Source organism: Episyrphus balteatus, chromosome 4 (assembly GCF_945859705.1).
Source record: "Episyrphus balteatus chromosome 4, idEpiBalt1.1, whole genome shotgun sequence".
Lineage (NCBI taxonomy): Eukaryota > Metazoa > Arthropoda > Insecta > Diptera > Syrphidae > Episyrphus > Episyrphus balteatus.
The window spans coordinates 4,648,688-4,673,473 of record NC_079137.1 but is presented as its reverse complement, the minus strand read 5'-3'; the positions used below and the strand labels follow the sequence as shown (position 1 = coordinate 4,673,473).

Below are 24,786 nucleotides of genomic sequence, written 5' to 3'. Positions count from 1 at the left end.
AAAACTAGTTTGCGATTTGGTCGGGTGGAATAGCAGAGTCGAATTTAAGCTAATTTAATATTATGGAGCTTACAAAGCTCTGAATGATAATGACAACATACTCATTAATTAGTTAACTAACCGATTTGAAACCTATTTACAATCACTTTGAAAATAGTTTTAAATATGAATTTGAAAGTGGAATATTAGAATAGATTTTTAATTTACTTTTCAATCAGAAAAAAAAAGCTCAGAAATAAGGAAACATAAAACACTCATTAACCACATATGTACATAGTTTGAAATCAGTTTGAAACGAATTTGCAATGTTTTTAGGGTGGAAGTATAAAATCAATAATAAATTCACTCCCTGAAAAGTAAAAGACTGAATAAAGGCTTGGATACCTATACTACAGGCATAAGGGAATCATCTGAGAATTTTTGGAAAGGATTTGAATTTGATATTTCATATAAAAAGGTGCATTGAGACGAACATAAAAAAAATATTTTTTTTGTCCCAAAAACGTGTGGTTTGGCCGCCATTTTGAAAAATGCGTTTTTGTGATTTTCTCGGCTCCTGTTTATCGTAGAACGTATTTTTTTGTCTTGTTTTGTAGAAAACCGTATTCTAAAACTTTTTTATTTTATAATTTTTTTTTGTAATATTGCTCTATAATAAGTTATTGACGAAAACATGTAAAATTTTTGGAGATGATCGTGAGTTTTACACTTTTCTTCAGTGTAGGTCCATCTGAGAGAAAAAGTTCTTATAATAACATTGATATAACTCTAAATTTCCTACGTTTTGGTATATTAAGTTTTCTTGCACGTCCAAAATTATCTCAATTATAACCTGACGAATTCAATATTTTGGTTGGCTACAATGATAATACTGCTCAAAAAAATTTAACTTTTTTTGGCAGAAGAATCAAAATATATTTTTCTGAATATTTTTGGAGTGCTGATTTTGAATCCGAAGTCAAAAAAAATGTATTGACCTTAGTTTTTGGAATATTACCGTTATAAAACGCAAAAAAAACGTTATTTTTATTGTTTTTGAGGATGAGCTGTAATTTTTAGCAATTTATTTGAGAATCATTTGTAACGGTCTCTATAAGAACTGTTTAAATCTTTCCGATACCTCTTTTATTGACCGAGATGACCCATTTTCAGCTCCCTGTTTCCTGTACTACTATGCAATACTTTTAAGCTCGCAATCGATTTGAAACTAATATGGAATCCATTTTAGTGAAGTTTTGCATAGAATCTTAATTATTATTTATTTGAAATCGGTTTGCAATCAATTTGAATCTAATTTTCAATCGATTTCAAACTGATTAACGGTCAATTTGAAACTAGTATGGAATTTCTTTGAAGTGCTGAAAAATTCGATGTACAATATATAAGCATTTTATCCAACACATACCTTATAAACAATACCACTGTACGATTCAACTATGGCACAATTTTTCCAACAAAAAACAAACACACTGAACTTCACACAAAAAAAAAGAACTAAAAAATTATTCGCAGAGAGAGCGAAAATGCAGCAGAATCGATTTCCACTCACGAAAAATGCCATGTTTCTGTTTTTGCTTCTCGTAGACGTTCCCCAAACCCCAAAAAAATAAAAGAAGGATACAAAAATACCAAACCCAAAATCCAACCTTACCAAACCATCGCACATGCACACCCTTTATTTCAAAGCCACTTTAGGTTTTTCCTTACATTTTTTGTTTTTTTTTTTTTTTTTTGTTTGTTGCCAACTAACCCACCTATGGTTGGTGGCTCCTACTCTGCTAGCTTCTTGTTAAACGGAAGACACACATACTCGAAAAACAGCTCACTCTCCAAAATGGAAACCGGAACAATAATATTCGAGAAATAGTTTTCCTCATCCTCATTCTCTCTTTTCCTCTTCATTTTCATCGTGGGTTTTTTTGTGTTTTTTTTTTTTTCAATCGGTTTCGTTTTGGTTGTTCGAAGCTTAATTCATTCATTTTGACTTCGACAAACGAAAACAGGGTTACCAAAGGATATTTTTGAAAATTAGTTTTGTTTTTTATTTTGGGATTTAAATCGCCATATTGGAGTATTTCGTTTCAATTTTGGAGACGAAACAATTTATTTGTATGATATAAAGACTATAGAGGGCGCCACTGGTTAAAACCTAATTTTGGCACATTTGAATAGTAAAAATATATTAAACTGTGAAATATTGTTCGAATCTACTCAACTAAAATCAAAGAAATCCAAAACTTATCTTTTAAAGAAACAAAAACAATAACAAATTCCAGTAAAGTGGCAACACTTTCAATATATCGATGAATAGGAAATACCAAGTACAACAAAGTATCTGAGAGAGTGTATATCCCGTTTATACGATATGCCCCCCATTCCGAAAATAAGTATCTTCAATATCTCTCTATATAGCTTTTGGTTAATTTTATTTTCATCTTACAGAGATCTCTCATATGATGTATTGGGGTCAATGCAGTGGGAACTGGGACTCTTGCGGTGTCGTGTGGTTCTGTGCAAGTGCACCAGTGCATCGTTTAAAACATTTTTTTATTTTTTTACGTTTTTTGGAATTCAGGTGGAAGAAAAGTTATTCAACCAACATGGAACTAGGTTAAATGGGAAGTGTTTGGGCAACTTCAAGCAGCAGAGAGGATCAAGATGACAGAAGAGTATATAGAAGAAGAATACCTAACTAGATTGAGAAGGTTGGTCTTGGTTAAAGTACATCAGGTACCCACCACATAGTGTGTATCATTTCTAGATTGGTTGGTTTTTGTATAATTTTTTTTTTTTTTATAGAAGAATTTAATTGGTTGATTTCACTTTAGGGGGAATCAATTTAATTTATCGTTATATCGTATCAACGATATGTTACTACATATTATTATATTTTTTGTATAACAACATGAAGGTCAATTATATCTAAATTGAGTCAATTAATTTTTCAATCTAATCATGTACTATGGGATACAATGTTGTGACTCTATGGGGGTTAAGTGGGAGATTTTTTTTTTTGTATTGAGGGGTGATTCTTGGAGTAATTGAGATTTACACGACATTTTAATTTGACAAATCCAAGGGGACGTGATAGTAAAAAAAAATATTTAAAAGCGTTTTACTCTATAAAGATTAAGGGTTCACGGAGAAAAAATACCACCTAAAAATAAGCGGATTCAACATTAAATTAAGCGGATTTCTGCATGTTTTTATTTTTTGCCAAGATGACTTCCGTCTTAAATTAAGTGGAAAAATCTTCTTAATTTTTGATGCGCAAATTGAAAAGAAATCCGCTTATTTTAAGCGGAAAATCATATTTTTATGTGGAAACTGACAGCCACTGGAGATCGAAAATGCATTTTTTGGGTTAACATCAGCCTATCTCACTGTTGGAAATAAGTTAAATAGACTGCAACGAAAGCTTAACAGAATTTAAGCGGATTCCACTCTTTTTAAGCGGAGATTGTATTGTTTTAAGAGGATTTAAACTTTGCATCACCTTATTTCAAGGCGTTATAATTTCTTCCAAATACATCGAGTGAGACATCAAAAGAAAGGTCTCTTTAAGCTCTTTTCATAACTGAAAACCAAAAGTTTCCTGGAGGTCCGGTTTCTGAGATATTTCGTCTGTACTTCCATCTGTACACATTTCCACAGCTTTAACGCGTGGATGGATTTTCTTCAAATTTGGTACAGATGATTTTTATGGAATTCTGAAAGTTGGTTTTTTTTTGTTTTTTTTTATATCTCGTTTAGAACGTATACCTCCCATACAAAAAAAATACGATATTGCGAATTTCTCGAAAACGGCTCTAACGATTTTGATTAAACTTTGTATACGTAATATTTAAAGCAATGGCAATAAAATTGCATTTTTATTTTTTCTCAAAAAAGTCAAATACAAAAAAAAAATTTTTTATATGAAAAAAATTTAGTCTAAATGTCGGCTCTTCCCCAACCTCAACAAAATTTCTTTAAAATTTATTTTAGAGGCAGCTCGTAAGATCTACAAGTAAACAAACATAAAAGTGCTTTGAACTGGAAGAGCAAGTACGTGCGACCCCAGTCGTGCATTTTATTTTTATTTTCCTTACCTTCCGAAGCCTATATCTTTTAACCACGTCTCGAAACAAAATTTGGTTTATAGATACGAGTTCACAATGAACAGGCCTATGCATTCCGGTAACAAAATTACAAGTTTATTTTTTTTTTTTTTTTTTTTTTTTTTTTTTGATTTTCGAGAAAAAAAAATTATTTTCAAAAATTTCATCCAAATCCATCGAATGAGACATCAAAAGAAAGGTCTATTTAAACCTTATTAGTAAATGAAAACCAAAAATTTCTTTCACTTCTCGTTGCAGAGTTATTTGAATAAAAAGATGTTTTTTTCTGAAATGCCGAAATTTGGGAGCAGATATCTTTGCACCTAGATCTCGAAACAGGTTTTGCTTTGAAGATATGAGCTTCTAATGAACACGCGCATCCATTTAGGTACAAAAATTAAATATTTTTTTTTTCAAGATTTTCGGGAAATAATTGTCTAAAAAAAATTATTTTCAAAAATTTCTTCCAAATCCATCGAGTGCGACATCAAAAGAAAGGTCTCTTTAAACTCTTTAATTCGGAGGATATTCAAAATTTTGAGCAATATTCTTTCTTAAAGTTCTGAGATGGAAACTATTTTCTATTGAAATCCATTCTTTCTAATGTTAGCCTATTCTCTATTTATACATATGTGCTTCGGAGCTTTTCTATATTAAATAGGAATTAGAAACAATTAATTACCATCATAGACACTTGTGTTAGCTACTTATCATATTTTATTAAGAACCCATATTGCATTATTTTCTTTTAATAACACAAAAAAAAAAAAAAAACAAATAATATAAAAATTAATTAATTAGACTTAATTCCTTTATGACTTTCACCAAAATCCTATTTCACATTTATTTTATTAATGTATCCAGAAACAAAACAAAATATAGACAAATCTACGTCAGTCTTATTCGTTTATAGAAAACAATTTCCTATTTTATTAAAATAGATTTATCATCATTGCCCAGTGCCAGTAGTAAAAGTAGGTACATAACTTAGAACATAAAGGTTTAACTTAGAAGACGCCTTCTTTCCTTGATCGACTATTTACCTATTCTCTTCTTGGCCGTTTACAAAATGATGAACTATGTCAATCTTATTAACTTGGGGCTGTCATCCCTTAAAATTCATTCATCTTTATTTTGTATTTAAAACAAAAATAAATACAAAATGACGTCTTAGAAAATACGTCAGATATAAAAAGTTTTTCTAAAAAGTCTTTATTTACATTATATGTAGAAGGTTTCAGTTGAATTCAAATGAAATTATAATTTTCTTTAGTTGAAATCATTTAGCAGAAGAAAATTTTAAACAGAGTAATTAAAAATGATTTACCTTGAAAGCTTAGGTGTTTTTTAAAAGTGGTATTAGTTGAAGGTAAACCAGTAAACAAACAAGAGAAAATAATTTTTATTAGTATTTATACAATGTACAAATACATATTAAACATATTAGGCAAATGGGGTAGTTAAAAAAATACGATTTTTCAAAAAAGTGGTCACAAAAAAGTCTCTTTATAAGGGTGAAAATATATTTTTTAGGAATTGTGAATACAATATTCGAATTCCTCGGAATATTCTACATCAATTTCATACTTGATTCTCTATAAAATATTATGACCGAAAAAAGTTCTAGCGACATGAAAAAGTATAAACCAAATTCGCACCCGTGTGCCTATAACGTCACAAAAAAGAGGTGTGCCTACAGAGGGTTAAGGATAACGGGTACCCTCCATCTTCAAAAAAAAATCAAAATCTAGATGCATTTATGGGTTACGGGGACCCTTAATTAAACAAAAAAAAAAATAAGAATCTTGAGTGTATGAGTTACTAGTACACCCCTCATCAAATCTTTAATCTAGAGGCATGAATATTTAAAATTAATCTGCCAACTCAATTTTTCATATTTAAGCCCAGATTTTTTTTTTTTTTTTTTGAAAACAAGAATTTTTAAGGGAAATCCATTTAAAAATTTTTTAACGGGTATATGGGTATCGACTAGAGATGAGCAAAAAATCACGACCTGTGATTTTTAACCTGTGATTGACAAATCACAATTACTACCTGTGAACAGTCTTCAAATAACCTGTGATTACCTTAACCGTGAATTGGATATTCACTTTTTACTTTACAGTTAGCACTTAGCACAAATAGAGCATTTACCCTGAATGTCATTTTCGACAAGTTTGTTTAGGATACGGCGTGATTTCTCTCACATAGATCAATCATAAAAAATATTTCTATGTTTGAAGTGAGGCAACATTTTTTGTCAAAATTAAATTTAAGTGCATTTGCGGGTTCAAAACAATTCCCTTTTATACTAGAAGTGTTGTAAAAAGTTATTTTTTTCCAAAATAACAGGTCAAAAGTCATTTTCAATGCGTTTTCGTGAATTCCGCGTAAAATAATTCACGTTACACAAGTGCATTGGAAATTCAAATTATAACCTGCGATTTTTCAAAACAGCTTTTGCAACAGTTCTTTATTTAACGTGAATTGGTTTGACTGGAGTTCACGCGATTGCTTTGGAATTTTTTTTTAACCTGTGATTTTTCCCAAAACAACTTTTCAACAGTTCTTGTGTAAATGTGAATTGTTTTTACCGGAATTCACTCACGTTCGGTAAAATTAATGTTTTGTTTACCCCTTACAATCACGTATGGCTCCAGAAGAATCACGGTTTGCCCGCGAATATTTTCTGTGAAATCGCAGGTTGCACTGATTAGAATAAGTGTTTTCAACGTTACTTTTCCCGTGAAATAATAAATTTCTCCCGTAATATCAAGAGTCGCTTAGACAAAATAATGTTTCCCCTAGTATAATCACGGATGGCTTTGGTAAATCGCGGATCTGTTTGCTTAAACCAGGAGTTTTCCACGTAAAATCAGCTCCATTGATTCAAATACACACGTATTTGATCTTCAATAGTACTTTCTACGTGAAAAATCGTAAAGAAATGTGTATATTGGAAAATACAAACGTTAATAATGCTTCGTGTAATTTTTTTTTTTTTTGGATTTTCATAAAAAAAAAATTGAAATCACGGTTAATAATCACAGGTTACAATCACCGTGAATTCAAAATCACAGTCACAGGTATACCTGTGATTGAAAAATCACGACTTAGCTCATCTCTAGTATCGACTTAATTTTTGTGTTCTTATCAACTTGGTACCATTATGGGAAGAGTGGCTTCTGTCCACTTTGATGAAATTTTAATATGTTATGGTTTACCTTCAACTAGCTTCTATGTGAATATGAATGTATGTTCCTCCATAACTTCTAAACTGCTTATCACAATTTAACAAATAAGGTATCGGTAGAAATGTATTTTTTGTCTGCTGATTATAGACTATATCATTCCTTAATAGAGCCAAAAATCATAAACCATCCGAGTTTTGGTTTTTGAACTTATTTTTTTTTTATATATTATTTCTAAGTTATAATTTTATAAAGTATATTCAGAGCCATTTTAATTCTTGACTTTTTCGCTACATGGCGTTATAGAAGCCATTTTTACTATATAGTTTATAACCAGCGAGTAAGCAGGACACAGCTTACGATACCTTATTTGTCAAATTATGATAAGTAGTTTAGAAGTTATGAGGGAATAAACATACTCACAAGTCACGAGCACAAAAAAAACCTATAAATACATAATTCATTAAGAAAAAAAATCATTCCTTTATAACGAACAATTAAAAATAGTAAGGATTCTTCCCTGTCTTGAATTTTTATTTAGATTCTTATCTCTAAGAATTTTTTGAAAAAAAAAAAAATAAAAAAAAAAGAAGGTACCTAACGCTCCATAATGGAAGCTATGAAATCGAAGAAGTTTTTTTTTTTTTTTTTTTTATTAAATATATCAAATCTATTGAAAAGTAATGATGTCAACTGCTATTATCCAATGACCTAATCTTAACTAAGGTCTTATTTATTGTAAGCTATTTATAATAAAGTAATTATTTTTCTATTTTCTTTCTAATGAACTTGACCAAAAACTTACAAACACGAGTAAATCAGTATTTTATTAATGTTTTCACATCATTAATACTTCTCCAATCTAATTTCAGTCATAATTCCATCAATTAAATGCGACTTACCTAAAAAGAGAGAAAAAAAAATGAATAATAAATAAGCAAACAATTAACAACAGATTTGTAAAAAAATACGATATACGAGATAGGAAGAAAAAAAAGAAGATTTTAACGACTTTGACTCTTGCAAATGATATCAATCAATATATCTATTTCGTGATCTCAAAATAACAATAATTCATTGTGTAAATCCTCATAAAATACGAGTATCTTCATAAAGTCAAAAAGCTAAAATTAAAAACTCGTTACGATACGAGAAAGAAAAAAAACGAATAAAGCTATAAAGATACTTCCTTAACCATAAATATATTGCCATACAACCATCAAATCAAAATACTATTAACCATCTAATTAATTCAACATCAATTATCCAGCCATAGACATGCATTATTATATTCAACATCACCATCATCAGAGTTTTGTATTGGAATTTATCCAGGAAAAATATATACATTCCATCGTTTTATTATTTCAAGTTTTTTTTTTTTTCTTCTTTTCATTTTCTTCACGCCAGCAGCATTCCTTTTCATACTGCCAATTGAGGCAGGGCTTTGAAAAACAAGACACAAGACATTCAAAAGAGAAACAAATTTATAAGCAGATGAAATTAGACAGACAATTAACGTTAATTCAGTAACATCGTATATCAGTCTTGTGTATTGCAAAAATTCTATTCCAGAACTCGATTCGAGAGGCATCCAGAGACCTCCAGAGTGTATTTATGTATATGCAAGGTTCATGGGTTTCGCGGCAAGAATATTGTGTAGCGAAATAATTATATTTAAACAGGGCTGGATTTGGGTTTTTGCTCTATAGAGGGTTTCAAATATTGCAAACTGTTAGAAAAAGTCGTTTACGATCTGCCAACTCTATCTTTAGTTCTATAAAAACTTCAAAATCTTAAAAAACATGGCATCGAAGGGATCAAATTTTACCCTTTTTGCACAAATTTTAATCACATTTACGATATATTTACGATGAGATCGTAAAAATCGAAATACCTTTTTCTTAACAGTAACAATATGTTTATATGTGCAAGTGACTCGTAAAAAAAGTTATAATCTGTTTAACATCGTTTACGATCGACCAGTTTGAAACTTACTAATTAAATGTGTTTATAAATTTGGATTATAAAAATATGAGGTAACAGGTATGTATATTTCATTCTTCATGTCTTAAAAAGAGTCTTATATCGTTTACGATCTACCAAAGATAAAATATCACCTACTTTTAGACATGTGCTGTTTAAAATTATTATTTATCTTATGTTCTACAAACAGAAAAAATACCAAATAGAGTTGTTGTAATTTTGAAGAATTAAACGTATATCATTTACGGTCTTTAGGTATAAGAATATAAACAAATATGATACAATCTCGTTAAAGACATGCAGATGCAAGAAGCTTTCAAAACTTCATTCCCTCAGCGTTTCATAGTAAAACATAAAACTGTTTACGATATACGATCAATAATTATTTAGATTTATCAGATTACGTTTCTTGTATAAGACTTTAAGACCTTACGATATTGTGATGCTGTAATTAATGTCACATTTTCTTACTTTAACAAAATAAAATACCATCCTGTTTACGATATAAGTTTAAGAAAACTGAATATCTTTTAAAATAACATTTCAGGTCAAAACTCATAAGTTGAAAAGTAATACAAACGGTTTTTTTAATACCTATGATTGTTAAAAAAGAGTGATTTTTGTGCTAATACAATTTACGATCTAGCAGTAAAAATAAATATAATGCGAAGAAATTCAAGTAATACAAAACTGACCATAATTTCGAATCTAATGCGAGAAATAATAACTTACGATATTAAAAAAAATACGATATTTCGAAAATTAGGCCTTAAAGAATACAAATCCTAGGTTTAAATTAACAAGTTTTTGGAATGAAAACCTAATTTTTACTATATTTTGCTTTTGAGAATTGTAAGACCGTTTACGATCAAAAATTAAAAATGTTTTAAGCCTAATACAATTTAAGTTTTACGAAGTTTAAAAACTTACTGATGGCATCTACTCTGCACAAAAAACTTCCTAAAACTATTTCCGCATAAGCCGGGTGAATGTCTAAGTCCAGTCCCGTTTCGCGAGGCATAATAATTATTTTTGCTATTTTACCTTCTTTGCGTGAGATTTTGACATTAGACGACTCGTGTATGTGACTGTATGAATGTGTATGTGCATGGTGCCTGTACATTTTCTATCTGTGTTTACATTCAATTAATTATAGTCCCACTCTGTATCCATAAAACGTGAATTATAATCTCATTTCTGCAAAAGTATAGCAGCAGCAATGGCAGGCAGAGCAAGAACCAGAGCACTGAAATGAAACTTGAGTATAAATGGACGCAGGAGAAGTTCTATACCTATATACAAAAACTCTTTAGGCATCCAGTTAGATAGCTTACAGTAGTGTCAGACGTTAGATACTTTAACGACGCATTTAGTCACCACAAAGATTTCGAGTTTAGAGAGTCAAGTCACATGACGGACGACCGACCGACCAACGACAAGGGGATTGGCCATTTGATCTCGTTCGTTTCCTGGATTTGTATATAACTCGCGAGTACTATACTCTACTGATATGGCCATAATCGTAATATGTTATCCCTTCTAGCCTCGAGGTAACCCCTCGCGAGCGCAATATTCCAATCCGCAAACACCGCGCACAACGAGAGTTGCAGTCAGATAGCATTTTACATATATTTCCGACAGAGCTAATTAAAGTGCAGCAGGTCTCTGGAATGTCACGGCTTCGGTTGTGGGTTGGTGGTGTTTGGTTGGCTTTAGGGAATATAGAATACTCTTTGAAATAGGTATAGGATTGGATATTACTGTGTGCGTCCAAAAAACCTCCCATAATATTCATCTCTGGCTGTGTGTCTCGTAATTAATTCTACCTTCACCTTTTGGGATTTGCTATATGACTTTGTGGTAGTTCTGTCCATATCGTAGTCGTTGTCGCAAACCTAGACAAACCAAAACGAAACGAAACGGGGATAGATTTATTCATTTGCATGATTCTAATAGGATTGAGGGTTATTCATTTATGAAAGAGGTTATCTGATTTGGAAAAACAGAAATGCTTGACCAAAGTTTCTTGGGGAATAAGCGAAGGAAAAAATAATAAAATAAATATTCATTCATGTTGACAGAAAAAAAAAAATATGAAGGAAGTCAAATTTGTCCACACTTCCTTACCTTCTCTCTGCGGTTACTTGCGGTGAAATTAAAAATACATTCTAGATAAATAATAAAATTGTGCTGAATGCATTCATTTCAAATGTCAATGGAGCGCTCAAGAGCTATTTGTTAGGTTCGTTCGTTTACTTTTTGAACAACGACTCACAAAATATCAATTTTTTAAAGTCAATGAATTTCGATAAGTATGTGAATACACTGTTTATAAGCTTTTTAAAAGTAATAAATAAGTCAGTGAAAATACTGTTAATGACGGTGTTTAGACCTGTTGAAAAATAAGTAGAAACACTTGATAATTTGGTTTGGAGGTTGAAAATCTAGTTAAAAAACTGCTGATAAGAAGAGATATTGATAAGTAATCTCAAGTGCAGTTGATAAGTTAACAGAAATACAGTTTAAGAGTTGCTTGAGGGAATTAATAGTGAAATGTTTGATAAATCTGTTGAGAATTGCTGATACCTTAGAAGCAATTTTGATAAGTTGATTTAAAGCTGTTGATAAGTCGGTTAAAAGCTATTGATAAGTAAATATGTGAAACCATTTTTTATAAGCTTTTTAAAAGCAGTAAATAAGTGAGTGAAAATACTGTTAAAGAGGCTGTTTAGACTTGTTGAAAAATCAGTAGTGATTTGGACTGTTGAAAAAACTATTTTAAAAACTGCTGATAAGCAGAGATATTGATAAGTTATCTCAAGTACTGTTGATAAGTTGACAGAAATACAGTTTAAGAGTTGCTTGAGGGAATTAATAGTGAAATATTTTATAAATCAGTTAAGAACTATTTATATACTTTAGAAGCAATTTTTGATAAGTTGGTTAAAAGCCGTTTATAAGTCAGTTAAAAGCTATTGATAAGTAAGTATGTGAAACCACTTTTTATAGGCTTGTTAAAAATAGTAAATAAGTGAGTGAAAATAATATTAAAGAGGCTGTTTAGACTTCTTGAAAAATTAGTAATGGTTTAGACTGTTGAAAATCTAGTTGAAAAACTGTTGATTAGTAGAGATACTGATAAGTAATTTCAAGTGCTATTGATAAGTTGACAGAAATACAGTTGATCAACTTATGATTGAGGGAATTACTAGTGGAATGTTTTATAAATCGGTTAAAGGCCGATGATACATACTTAAGAAGCAGTTTTGATAAGTTGTCTAAAAGCTGTTGATAAGTCAGTGAAAAAAATGTTGCTTAAATGCAATTCAGAAACCTTTTCACACAGCGTTTATAATCAGTTTAAAAGTCTTTAATAAGTCAGTAGACATCTTGTCCTAAAATTGACAAAAAGCTGTCAGGATAAACAACGTTGATAAGTGAACTAAGATCTATTATCAACATTAAAAAAAAAAAAACAATTGATAAGTTGATCAACGAGTGAAGATAAGCGAGAGGAAAAAGTTCCTGAAGAGTTCCTGATATTTCGAAAATTTCTATTCCAGTATTACTATTCTATGATAAGTTGATTCAAAGCTGTTGATAATGGAAAAACTGTTGCTTAGATCTAACTGACAAAACCTGTTCAAACAGTGTTTATAATTAGTTATAATAAGTTTAAAAGCCTTTAATAAGTCAGTTGACGCCTTATCCTTCACAGTTGGTAAGTGAACTAAGATCTTCTTATCAATATTGGAAATCTTTTGATAAGTTGATCAAAAAAATTTTCAAATACTTTTTGAAGAGTTGAGATATTTTCAACATTTCTTGTGACCGCATTTGAAAAATAGAAGCAGAAATAGCAAAGTTCAATATTATTTTCATTCCAAGAACAAAATCATCATTACAAATTGCTTATGAATATTTTTAAAATATGTTCAATGTCACACTGTGGTTGTAGTTCTAATCGATTTTTCATATAACAATTCATCTGGAACATCAATTTTATGTTAAGCATCTATAAATGAACAGAGTATGTGTTAATAATAAAACACAAAACTCATTCATAAAATTAATGAAAAAAACAAAAAACATAAAACCAGATACTCTGCGGAAATCTAAGTTTACTATTACAACAGTTATCTACATATATAGAACCACTTTACTTAACTTTAACTGTAAAACAAAACAAAAAAAGCAATTTGATAAGTATGATGATGGTCTGCTTTGATTAGCATCCTCATCCTGGTAAAATAATACATATACTCACTTTTTTAGATTCACATGAATGGTCATTCATTTGAAACAATAATAAATTATAACAAGAACACGTACACGATTTTGTATGTTGTCTATGGTTATTAAGTTACGCACAGAAGCGTTCGCAAAAAGTTAGAAATGAGAGTGTTTATGTCTTTATTTTGGGTATACATTTTAGGTAGGTGAAGTAAGTAATGTTATTCAGGATGCAGAAAAATAAATTTGCTCACAAATGTCATTTTTCTGTTACAAAATATCAGCCAAATCGTTATTTCTGGTGGAAATTTTCCACCACAAGACCGGCAGAAATTTCTTTACAAGACTATTTTTAAAATGTAAAACAGCAAAGATTAAGAGTAAGGATTTTGAACGTATGGCCATTTTACCCAAATTTTTCATTTTTTTTCACTCTAAAAGACGAATTTTTTTTTAAACGACGGGTTATGGCCTTGAAACTTATAAAATGTTCAAATTTTGTTGACTCGAAAGTAATAATTCTGAAATAAATTAATATTCTACTGAATTATTTTCAATAAATAAAAATTACACATACGCCACAGTGACCCATGAAACTTTTCTATAGCCCAGTAATAATTGATTTTTTTTTTTCAAGGAATCAAAATGATTTTTGATATGCAGGTTTGTGCTAAGCTGGTTTACAGTTCTGACGTTTCCTCCGTCTGCTAGTTCCGTTATATTGGGTTAAGGGTCACTAAAACTTGATCTTAAAACCACAGGTTTTAGAGAAAAAAATTAGTACAACTGCAAGTATGTAAAATTTTTTTTTTCTTAAACCTTTAGTTTTGAAGATATATGAAAATTTTATCGTTTTTCAACCTTCCGTTTAGAAGATATTCAAAAAACAAATTTTGCACTGAAAAATCGAAATTCTCCTAAAATACCCAAAAATTACATTTTTTTTTAATTCAAACTGCTGTCGTTTGTCGTCCACTTCAAGTTTTTTACGTATACCGAAAATCATCGTTTGGCCATCCTACGTTTAGAAGAGATTCAAAAAACTATTTTTTTATTGCAAGTCTCATACAAAATATCATTTTTTTTTTTGCTAAAATTCCCAAAAATTATTTATTTTTTTTTTTTTCAAAAATTTAAACGGTCATCGTTTCTCCATTCGATACAAAACGAAAATCATCGTTTGTCCACATTAAGTCTACAAAATATTCAAAAAACAAATTTTGTACTGAAAAATTAAAAGTCCCCTAAAATACCAAAAAATTACTTTTTTTTCAAAAATTCAAATTTCTGTCATTTTACATTTTGAGTGGACAAAAAATTCGTCGTTTGTCCACCCTTGGTTTAGAAGAAATTTAAAAAAAACTAAATTTTGTACTGAAAGTTTTCAACAAAAGTTACTCATACACCACAGTGTATGTACCTACTGAAAATTTCAAAGTCTCCTAAAATCTCTAAAAATTAATTTTTTTGACTTCAAACTTTTGCCGTTTGTCCACCTTGAGTTCATTACATATACCAAAAAATCGTCGTTTGACTACGCTACGTTTAGAAAATATTCAAAAAACTAATTTTGTACGGAAAAAAATACGTTCCACAGCAAGTAAATTAGTAATCTAATAAATATTAGTATGACTAGGAAATTGTTGTGGAACGTTCAAATAAGGTGTATAGATGGTTATAAAGTAAAATGTTTAGCGAAATGAAAAAATTGAATACGTTCCACAAATCTTATGGTGATAACACCCACTCAATTCGTTTGAAAAAGAAAAATATAATTCAATGTTCAGGGTCGAACTTAAATTTTCTATATTACGAAAAATATAATTAAAAAAAATGCCCCTTCCTAGTAAATATAATTAAAAAAAACTACGTCCCTGTCCTGATTTTTTATTCTATATTTATTCAATAATATCAATTCTCAACCCACATTTTTGCTATCTCTACGTTTTTATGTATTTTTAAACATATCTACTTTGTACCTGTACCCCATATCTATATAGCTCTTAGGTTTAATCTGAATCCCGTTTCCCGTTTATTTTTCATCTACAAATAATATAAGATTATGTATGTGCTTCGAAAGCATCTTTTATTTATTTTTTTTTTTTTTTTTTTATATTTTTTTGTATAAAAATGTTTTCCCTGCTGATCTATTTTTCAAGTCAGGTAAGTTCAGTTAATCAACCTAATGGAACACATCGTTCTCTTATTCTCTATTGGGGTTTGTCTTCTATCCAATGCCAAATGGTAGTATAGTAGTGGTCTTCTTCTGGAATAGTAATAGTTGTTGCAAGAATAGAACTACAGAGATAGAATCCACATGCAAATTATGTAGAACACAATAACAAGGCAAGTTAAGTAAGCAAAAAAAAAAAATCAGAGCATTTCTATATGATTGGCAAATACCATTCGACCGGGAACCCGTCAAAAGTGTGAAAACAAAAAGTATCCACGACTTTTAGTATTAGGTAGGAAAGTATGAACAGATAAAAGTATTCAAGGAAAAAAGTATGCGCGACAAAAGTTCGAAAAATGGAAAACTATTATTTTGACTGGGTTTTGATCTGGCAATAGTTACAAAGAGAAATGAGAATTTGCGAAAACAAATGTGGCGATGGACAATTCTGATTGGTCAAGAAAGAATAAATAGACGAATTTATTGTTAGATAGGGCTGGGGTCTCAGAAAAAAAGAGAGTATACAGAAATATTTATTCATATAAGGATAGGATAGGAGGTTTAAATTTAATTTTCAGTCTCGCAGCTGCGATGAGCGAGGCAAGGTTAAGAGTGAGAATAAATAGACGAATTTATTGTTAGATAGGGCTGGGGTCTCAGAAAAAAAGAGAGTATACAGAAATATTTATTCATAAGGATAGGAGGTCTAAATTTAATTTTCAGTCTCGCAGCTGCGATGAGCGAGTGCGGAGTGTTGGAGTGCGCGAGATTATTAGTCCTTTGAAATGTTGCAAAATTTTGACCGCATTTTAGGTAGGACAAGATTTTTTTGTTTTGATGTGTAGAGTAGGTTAATGGGAGTATACAATCTAGTTTTCGGGGTTGAAAACCCCGTTTAAACTGTTTTTTAATAATATCTTGCGAACCGTTAGTCCCACAAAAAAATGTTTAAGATGGTTTTTGTAGATAATTTAGTTCTCTACAATTTTGATTAAGGTACTTTTTTCTGTAAAACTGGAAATAAGAAAGTTGTACTTGAAAATAGATGTACATTTTCAACTTTTTTTCTACAACTTTTATTGAAAAAATTCTTACGACAATTTTTAAGGATCATTTAATTTCCAAAAATAATGGGGTTTCTTAGTAGTTTCTTAATAGATTTTTTCTTTTAATTTCTCGAAAATGACAAAACTCTTTTGCATTCTGTTTTTTCTTTTTGTTTGAAAACACATAACATCATTGAACTTTGAAAACTAAATTATCACTTAATTACATAACATTTTGAACAAAATTAGTTCGAAATATTTTTTTCGTAATTTTTCTTCAAAGTCTTGATTTTGAAAAATTTTTTTTTATTTTTTCATTAAATATTTTATAAAACAGGTTTAATTAAAAATAGAATAATCGTTAAAAATAAAATAATCGTTGGTTTTAAACAATTTTTTTTTTCAAAAGTAAAATATTTTTTAGAAAATTGCCCTGGTCCCCCAGAACCTGAAATCCTCTATACTATACGATTTTCTTCCTGCTTTGACCCAGCTTACATATTGCTTCGAAATCATTCGTATTGAAGTAAAAAAAAATAAAATATATGTTATAAAAGTACCAAAATAAATTGTTACCTTTTTTTGTAGAACCATTGCAGCACCTTTATGTAAACGAAATCTGCAAAATGAGCACATCAAATTGTTGGAAATTAAATGATCCTTAAAAATTGTCATAAGAATTTTTTCAATAAAAGTTGTAGAAAAAAAGTTGTGGCCCTTCAAAGTATTTTTTCTTGAAAATGTACATCTATTTTCAAGTACAACTTTCTTATTTCCAGTTTTACAGAAAAAAGTACCTTAATCAAAATTGTAGAGAACTAAATTATCTACAAAAACCATCTTAAACATTTTTTTGTGGGACTAACGGTTCGCAAGATATTATTAAAAAACAGTTTAAACGGGGTTTTCAACCCCGAAAACTAGATTGTATACTCCCATTAACCTACTCTACACATCAAAACAAAAAAATCTTGTCCTACCTAAAATGCGGTCAAAATTTTGCAACATTTCAAAGGACTAATAATCTCGCGCACTCCAACACTCCGCACTCGCTCATCGCAGCTGCGAGACTGAAAATTAAATTTAGACCTCCTATCCTTATGAATAAATATTTCTGTATACTCTCTTTTTTTCTGAGACCCCAGCCCTATCTAACAATAAATTCGTCTATTTATTCTCACTCTTAACCTTGCCTCGCTCATCGCAGCTGCGAGACTGAAAATTAAATTTAAACCTCCTATCCTATCCTTATGAATAAATATTTCTGTATACTCTCTTTTTTTCTGAGACCCCAGCCCTATCTAACAATAAATTCGTCTATTTATTCTCACTCTTAACCTTGCCTCGCTCATCGCAGCTGCGAGACTGAAAATTAAATTTAAACCTCCTATCCTATCCTTATGAATAAATATTTCTGTATACTCTCTTTTTTCTGAGACCCCAGCCCTATCTAACAATAAATTCGTCTTTTTATTCTTTCTTGACCAATCAGAATTGTCCATCGCCACATTTGTTTTCGCAAATTCTCATTTCTCTTTGTAACTATTGCCAGATCAAAACCCAGTCAAAATAATAGTTTTCCATTTTTCGAACTTTTGTCGCGCATACTTTTTTCCTTGAATACTTTTATCTGTTCATACTTTCCTACCTAATACTAAAAGTCGTGAATACTTTTTGTTTTCACACTTTTGTTACGGATTCCATTCGACCATCAGAAGCACGTACTTATATCTTCAGAAAAACACAGATGCTGCTTGTTGATATAGATTTGTTTAAAGACTTCAATAAGTAGAGTAAAGTGGAGATATCAATTCAAATCTTGAATTGCGTTGGTAGACAATTTGATTTGGAATTTTATTTCATTTCAATTTAACGCGGTAAAAATTAAACGGGTAAAATATACCGCCAGCTATATACCCACCAACCGCCCCTCCACGTTGCTGACCTAAACTGTGGCTACCGGCTTTTTTCTAGGCCATCATAACCATCGTTTTTTTTCGCGAATGAAAGAAAAGCAACCCAAAGCATTTATTTAAAAATATTCAAATGAAGGTAAAGTGGGCGCCAAAGAATTTATAAATCCCCCAAATATGTCGCAGAAACATGCCTTCGGGGGCGTTTAAACTAGAGCAGCTGAATAATACTGCAATACTAATTTCTAGCGAATTGCAGCTCTGAAAATTAAACTTGGGTAAAAACTATACTGTTTGTGTTGCGATGGGGACTGTATTCAAAGGGTTTTTGAATCAGAAAGAGGGCTAATTTTGTCGTCGTTGTTGTGGATATAATCTTTTTAATTTCAGAGTGAAATCATCTTTTTTTACCTCCGGGTTTTGTGAAAAATACTTCACGTTTAAGGGTTTTTGACTTTCAATTATTTCAGTGTTGTAGTGGGTATTATTTTTACCAGCGGATTTTTATAGAAAACCCTTTCAATTACTAAATTTTAAAATGTATTATAGATCTGTTCTACACTCGGGGTTTTTTTTTTAAATAATTCTAGTTTAGGGTTTTCGACTTCAAGTGTCTCACGATTGTTGTGGGTATTTTTTTTTTATCAGTGGGTTCTCAAAGTTGTGGGTTTTCAATGTTAAATCATTAAGAATATGTCGTAGGGGCTTTTTTGCCTGTTTTAGGCTTTGATTTGTCTCAGAGCTTTTGTGGGTAAAATTTTTACCAGCGGGTTTTATTAGATTACTCTTACAATTGTGGGTTTTCAAAGTGAAATCATCAACAAAAATGTATTAGTGACCTTTTTTACCTCCGGATTTCGTGGTTCAACTTTCAATTGTCTCATAGTTGTTGTGGTAAATTTTGTTACCTGCGGGTTTTAACAGAAAACATTTTAAATTGCGGATTTTCAAACTGAAATCATCATGAAAAGGCATAAGTGACCTTTTCTATCTCAGGAGTTCGTGATTCGACTTAACGTTGTTTCAGGGTTTTTGTGGGTAAATTTTGTAAAAGCGGGTTTTTATAGAAAATCCTTAAAATTGAGGGTTTTCGTATAAAAATAATCAAGAAAACGTATTAGTGACCCTTTCTTCCTTCGGTTACTTGTAGAAAATACTTCCAATTTAGAGTTTTCGACATTCAAGTGTCTCTGGGTTATTTTGGGTAAAATTTTTATCAGCGGATTTTAATAGAATACCCTTTTAATTGTGGGTTTTCAAAGAGAAATCATCAAGAAAATGTATTAGTGTACTTTTCAGCCTTCGGGTAATCTTAAAAAATATTTCTTGTTAGGGGTTTTCGACTTTTAATTGTTTTAAAATTGTCATACTAAGAACTTTTAAGCGGGTTTTTAATAGAAAAAACTTCAAACAACCATCTAAGAAATGTCACAGTCATCTTTTATGGATTCGGGTTTTCATATTAAGCATTTACTAACCAAACGTTTTGAGGTGTTTTCATCGAAGAACGCTTCATGAACAATTTTGTCTCTATACATTATTTTAACCCTTTAGGGGATTTTAAGTTTTATTTGCATCATTTTTTCGCAGTCAGCACTTCTAATTTTGTTAAAAAAAAAAAAAAAAAAACCAAAATGGTTCTATAAAGAAACCATTTATCTAACTAATGTAAAAGTACCCCTTTAAGTATATTTCTCCTTGCAAAAGAAAGAATAAAAATCCCATAAAACCATTAAACCCGAAGCTATTCGAAATATCGATTAGTTCCATTCGATGGTGATGGTGGTGGTTGGAACTTGGAAGTTGTAACACAGTGGCGTTGGCAGTGACGTTGTAAGATTCAAGTAGTTTTCATTTTCGTTTCTTTCTTTTTTTTTTTTTTGTATTATTTTAACGACATTCACAAGCTGTGTCGTGTGCTGTCGTGGTATCGTGTATACTTATAGTTACAATAAAAAAAAAGTGGGCGATGTGGTAGGTTGAATTATATACGAAAGGATATGGAACAATATGAAAACAAACAACACACAATATTGTGCAGTTAATATTCCACATCAGAGAGAAACATATGTTACAACTACTGCACGGATATTGATGTAACTTTGCTAAATAAAACGTATCCGCAATCCGCCGCGTTTTTTTTTTTCCGTCGTTGTTCCCCACAACAACAACAAATAAAAAAGTTACACAAAACAAAAGAAAAAAAAAACTTTTGTGGGCGAATGAAAATCAATTTGAGTTTGGTTGAGTTTAGTTATAGTTTTGCTATACTTTCAACTTTTCCACAAACCAAGCACAGAAGGTCAATATGTCGCTTGGTCGTGTATACTATATAAATGACACTTGGGAATACTCTTTATGGAAAGTGGATTATGACGTTTCAAAAGCAAAAAAACAAAAAAAGGCAAGACATTAAATAGGTTTTGAAAGAATCTAGAGCGAAAGTGGTCAACTAGTTGTTGTTTGTGTGTAGGTCTGATTGAAAAGGTGGTAAGTGGCAAGTATGAATATGAGTTAAAGGTGGGTAGGTGGAATATACGTCAACGTCGTTGTCGTATGAGTATCAGAAGATAGATTTTTCATAAAACTTTTTTTTTTCTTTTTTTTTTTTGAGGGTCGTTTGGAGAAAGTTATTTTGAACCAAACTGAAGGAAGACATTGATTGATTGAGCAGAACGGAAATAAACTAAAACTTAAGAAAAAAAAAACGAAGTGATTAATTATTCTAATCGATTTTTTGATGGTAGGGAAATTTACTTGGGAGATCTTATAAAAAGCATTAAACCTTTTTTTTTTAACTTATGTGTAATGGTTGATTTTGCATCTGTACAATTAAAAATACATGCTCTCGATAATTGTCAAAAAAGAATCAGGCATTTGTTGTAAACATTTTTCTTTGAGTTTTTCTGAACGCACCCATTGGAAATAAATATTTGACATTCGAAGTGCACTTTGGTTCGATGTGCAACTTATACACAGTGGGGAACCTTGTATGGGAAAGTGGAAAAAACTCCGTAAAATCTAAAGTACTGGACTGTTTTTGATGAAATTTTCAGGTATAATAGAAAAAAAAAAAGATAAATCAACACCAGTAATTTCCGCCCACTGCCCCACCCATTAAAGTGAAAAATGTCTTTTTAAGTTGAAAAAACTCGAAAACTAGTACTTTTGCATGAAATTTAACGAAGACAATGTGACTTGCCGTAACCAAAATATACTTTTCTGAAGGTTTTTGGTGTGTTGAACTCGAATCCGAAGTCAGAAATAATTTATCAGCTCCTGTTTTTGAAATATTTCTGTTAGAAAATGCAAAAAATGTTTTATTTTTTTACTATTTCGGACCTTCTTTCAAGACCTATTTAAATCTTTTCGATATCTTTTTTACCGCCTGAGATATCTTGAGTTGTTTGGCATGTTACCTACCATAGAAATTATACCGTCATTATCTCATTTATTATAAATGAAGCCAAACCCACTTACTACATTTTTAAGATATCTCGGGAAATAAAAAAGATATCGAAAAGATTTAAAAAGGTCTTGAAAGAACAGAAATAGTTTTAATAGAAACCGTTATTAAATGTGTTCAAACAATATTTTTTATATAAAAGAATAGGGTCAGAAATAGTAAAAGAAAAGTTTTTTTGCATTTTCTAACGGTAATATTTCAAAAAACGGGAGCTGATTAATTTTTTCTGACTTCGGATTCGAGTTCAGCACATCGAAAAACTTCACAAAAGTATATTTTAGTTTCAGCAAAAAAAAAAAATTATTTTGTAAACCAGTCCAGGTAGGTAGGTACTAAAAAAAAATCAAGTCAGGTTTAAAATGCATGTAATTTCAACTTCAAATGGTTCTAGAAGACGAAGCCGGACCGTAACGGATGAGATCTTTGCAGGGAATTCTTGCTCAACACTACAAGCCTACACTATCCGCTGGAATCAACGAGACAATGTCGGCAAATGGCGGTAGCGCTTGAAACTCTAAAAGACTAAAATTAATAGCAAATTTTAATGATCCTGAACTTTGCACAATTTGTCTGCTAAGGTTTGGACAGCCACCAAAGTCGCAAAACTGGTCTGATTTTGAAAAATTAAACGGCATTCGCTTCGTTAAATAAAAATCTAGGGGCGATATTTTTTAGTTTTTTTTTATTTGTCTTAACAAAAAAGTTATGACCAAAAAAACGCAAAAAACACCAAAAAATTAATTTAAAAATTTTTGGACTTTCGTCACCACTGTAATAATGGACACATTTTTATAAAAAAAACGCCATTCGCTTCGTTAAATAAAAATCTAGGGGTGATATTTTTTAGTTTTTTTTTATTTGTCTTAGCAAAAAAGTTATGGCCAAAAAACACAAAACAGTGGTGACGAAAGTCCAAAAATTTTTAAATTAATTTTTTGGTGTTTTTTGCGTTCTTTTGGCCATAACTTTTTTGTTAAGACAAATAAAAAAAAAACTAAAAAATATCGCCCCTAGATTTTTACTTAACGAAGCGAATGCCGTTTAATTTTTCAAAATCAGACCAGTTTTGCGACTTTGGTGGCTGCCCAAACATCAGCAGACAAATTGTCTGCAAAGTTCAGGATCATAAATTTTAAATGTTTATTTTTTAAATATAAGGATATTTACAAAAACTAACGTCAGATTCGAATTCATGGCATCAAAATACATATTAAACAAATATGGTTTTCAAAGAATCTTTTTATTTTCTATTATAATCTGCATTTTTAGAAAATATGTTTTTCAAATTTGTTTAGCTTCAAATAGATCTAAAAAATTGATTAGGACGAACTAGGATGAGATTTTCGGTGGTAAATGTTGCTGAGATTCAACACAATCATATGATATGAGTCCGCCCAAAGAGACAAACAGAGGAAGTAGTTAAAACAATTTTTGAACTTAAAATTCCGGAAATTATAAGTATTCTTAAAATGAAAAATCAAAGAAATTTTTTTTTCCACTAAAATTGTTACTCATATTGTTAATCTGTTTATTTTTAATATATTTACAAAAAAAAATGTTTGAAAAGTCAAAATTTAACTGATTTTATACCATTTAAAAAATACTCATATTTACATCAGTTTTCATAATTTTTCAATTTGAATACAAATTTCCATGTCTTAAAATTTTTTTTGACAAAAATGCTTTCACATCCTGATTCTACAACATAATTACTGTAAGAAAAACTTCCAACATATAAAAAAATCCAGCTTTCACACCAATGAGTTTTTTCCACTTTTTTCCAACTGTGATGGCGAAATGGTGACAAGGCGACATGGCGACTGTGTTAAATATTAAAAAAGTCTTTAAGATATATCGACCGTTATCTGATTACCACCAAGAAAATTTAACACCAGTTTCAACCAAAAAAAAAAATATTTAAAAAAGAATATTTTAAAAAATTCATTGCATAAACAATACGGACTTAAAGCGTCAAACTCATGCTATGCTCGTGCTTAAAACAAGTAAAAAATAAATTTATAAAAACAAAAATAAATTAAAAATAAAAAACAAGGAAAAACCGAACAAGACCAACGCCTTGTATAGCAAAATAATAATAATAATAATAAAATCAATAGTTGATGTACATGGAACCATAGGTTAGGTAAGGTATATGTGTATAAAAATAAGAAAACAAGTAGAAGAAAAAAAAAAAAGTAATAATAAAACTAAAAAACCACACCACAGAGAGATACAAGATACCTATGGTTTTACTCTATTTTAGCAAACACAACCTAACCTAACCTACAACAACCAAAGCTTAAATGCTCATTCACTCATTCTCATTGCCGCATTTTTACCACTTGAGTTCATTCTTTTAGTCATAGTCATGAATGGCGAATGGCTTTGCTGGCGTTCAAGCTATACTACGGGTATATAATACGACTATACATACAGTTAGTTATTCACCTATGGAACGCATTCTTCCGTTTCAATATTTTTCGTGCTATTCGAAGCACGCTTAATTTATAGATATACGATATATGTAATGTACCCTCTTACTACTATACGCTCTGGGTTATCTTGTCAGTAGAGTGATGATTGTGCACAGGGTTTACAGTGGGAAGGAAGAAATTTACAGATTGGTCTGAATTGTATTCAAATTTAAAGAAAGATCAACTTAAAACAAGCTTAAAGTG

At 30.4% G+C, this 24,786-nt stretch overlaps 1 protein-coding gene across 1 annotated transcript in view; it reads right to left on the bottom strand.

The window, feature by feature from the left end:
• The window catches only part of LOC129919067 (beta-1,4-glucuronyltransferase 1-like), a 216,320-nt gene that overhangs the window by 172,383 nt on the left and 19,151 nt on the right, over positions 1 to 24,786 (bottom strand). The window lies entirely within an intron of this gene.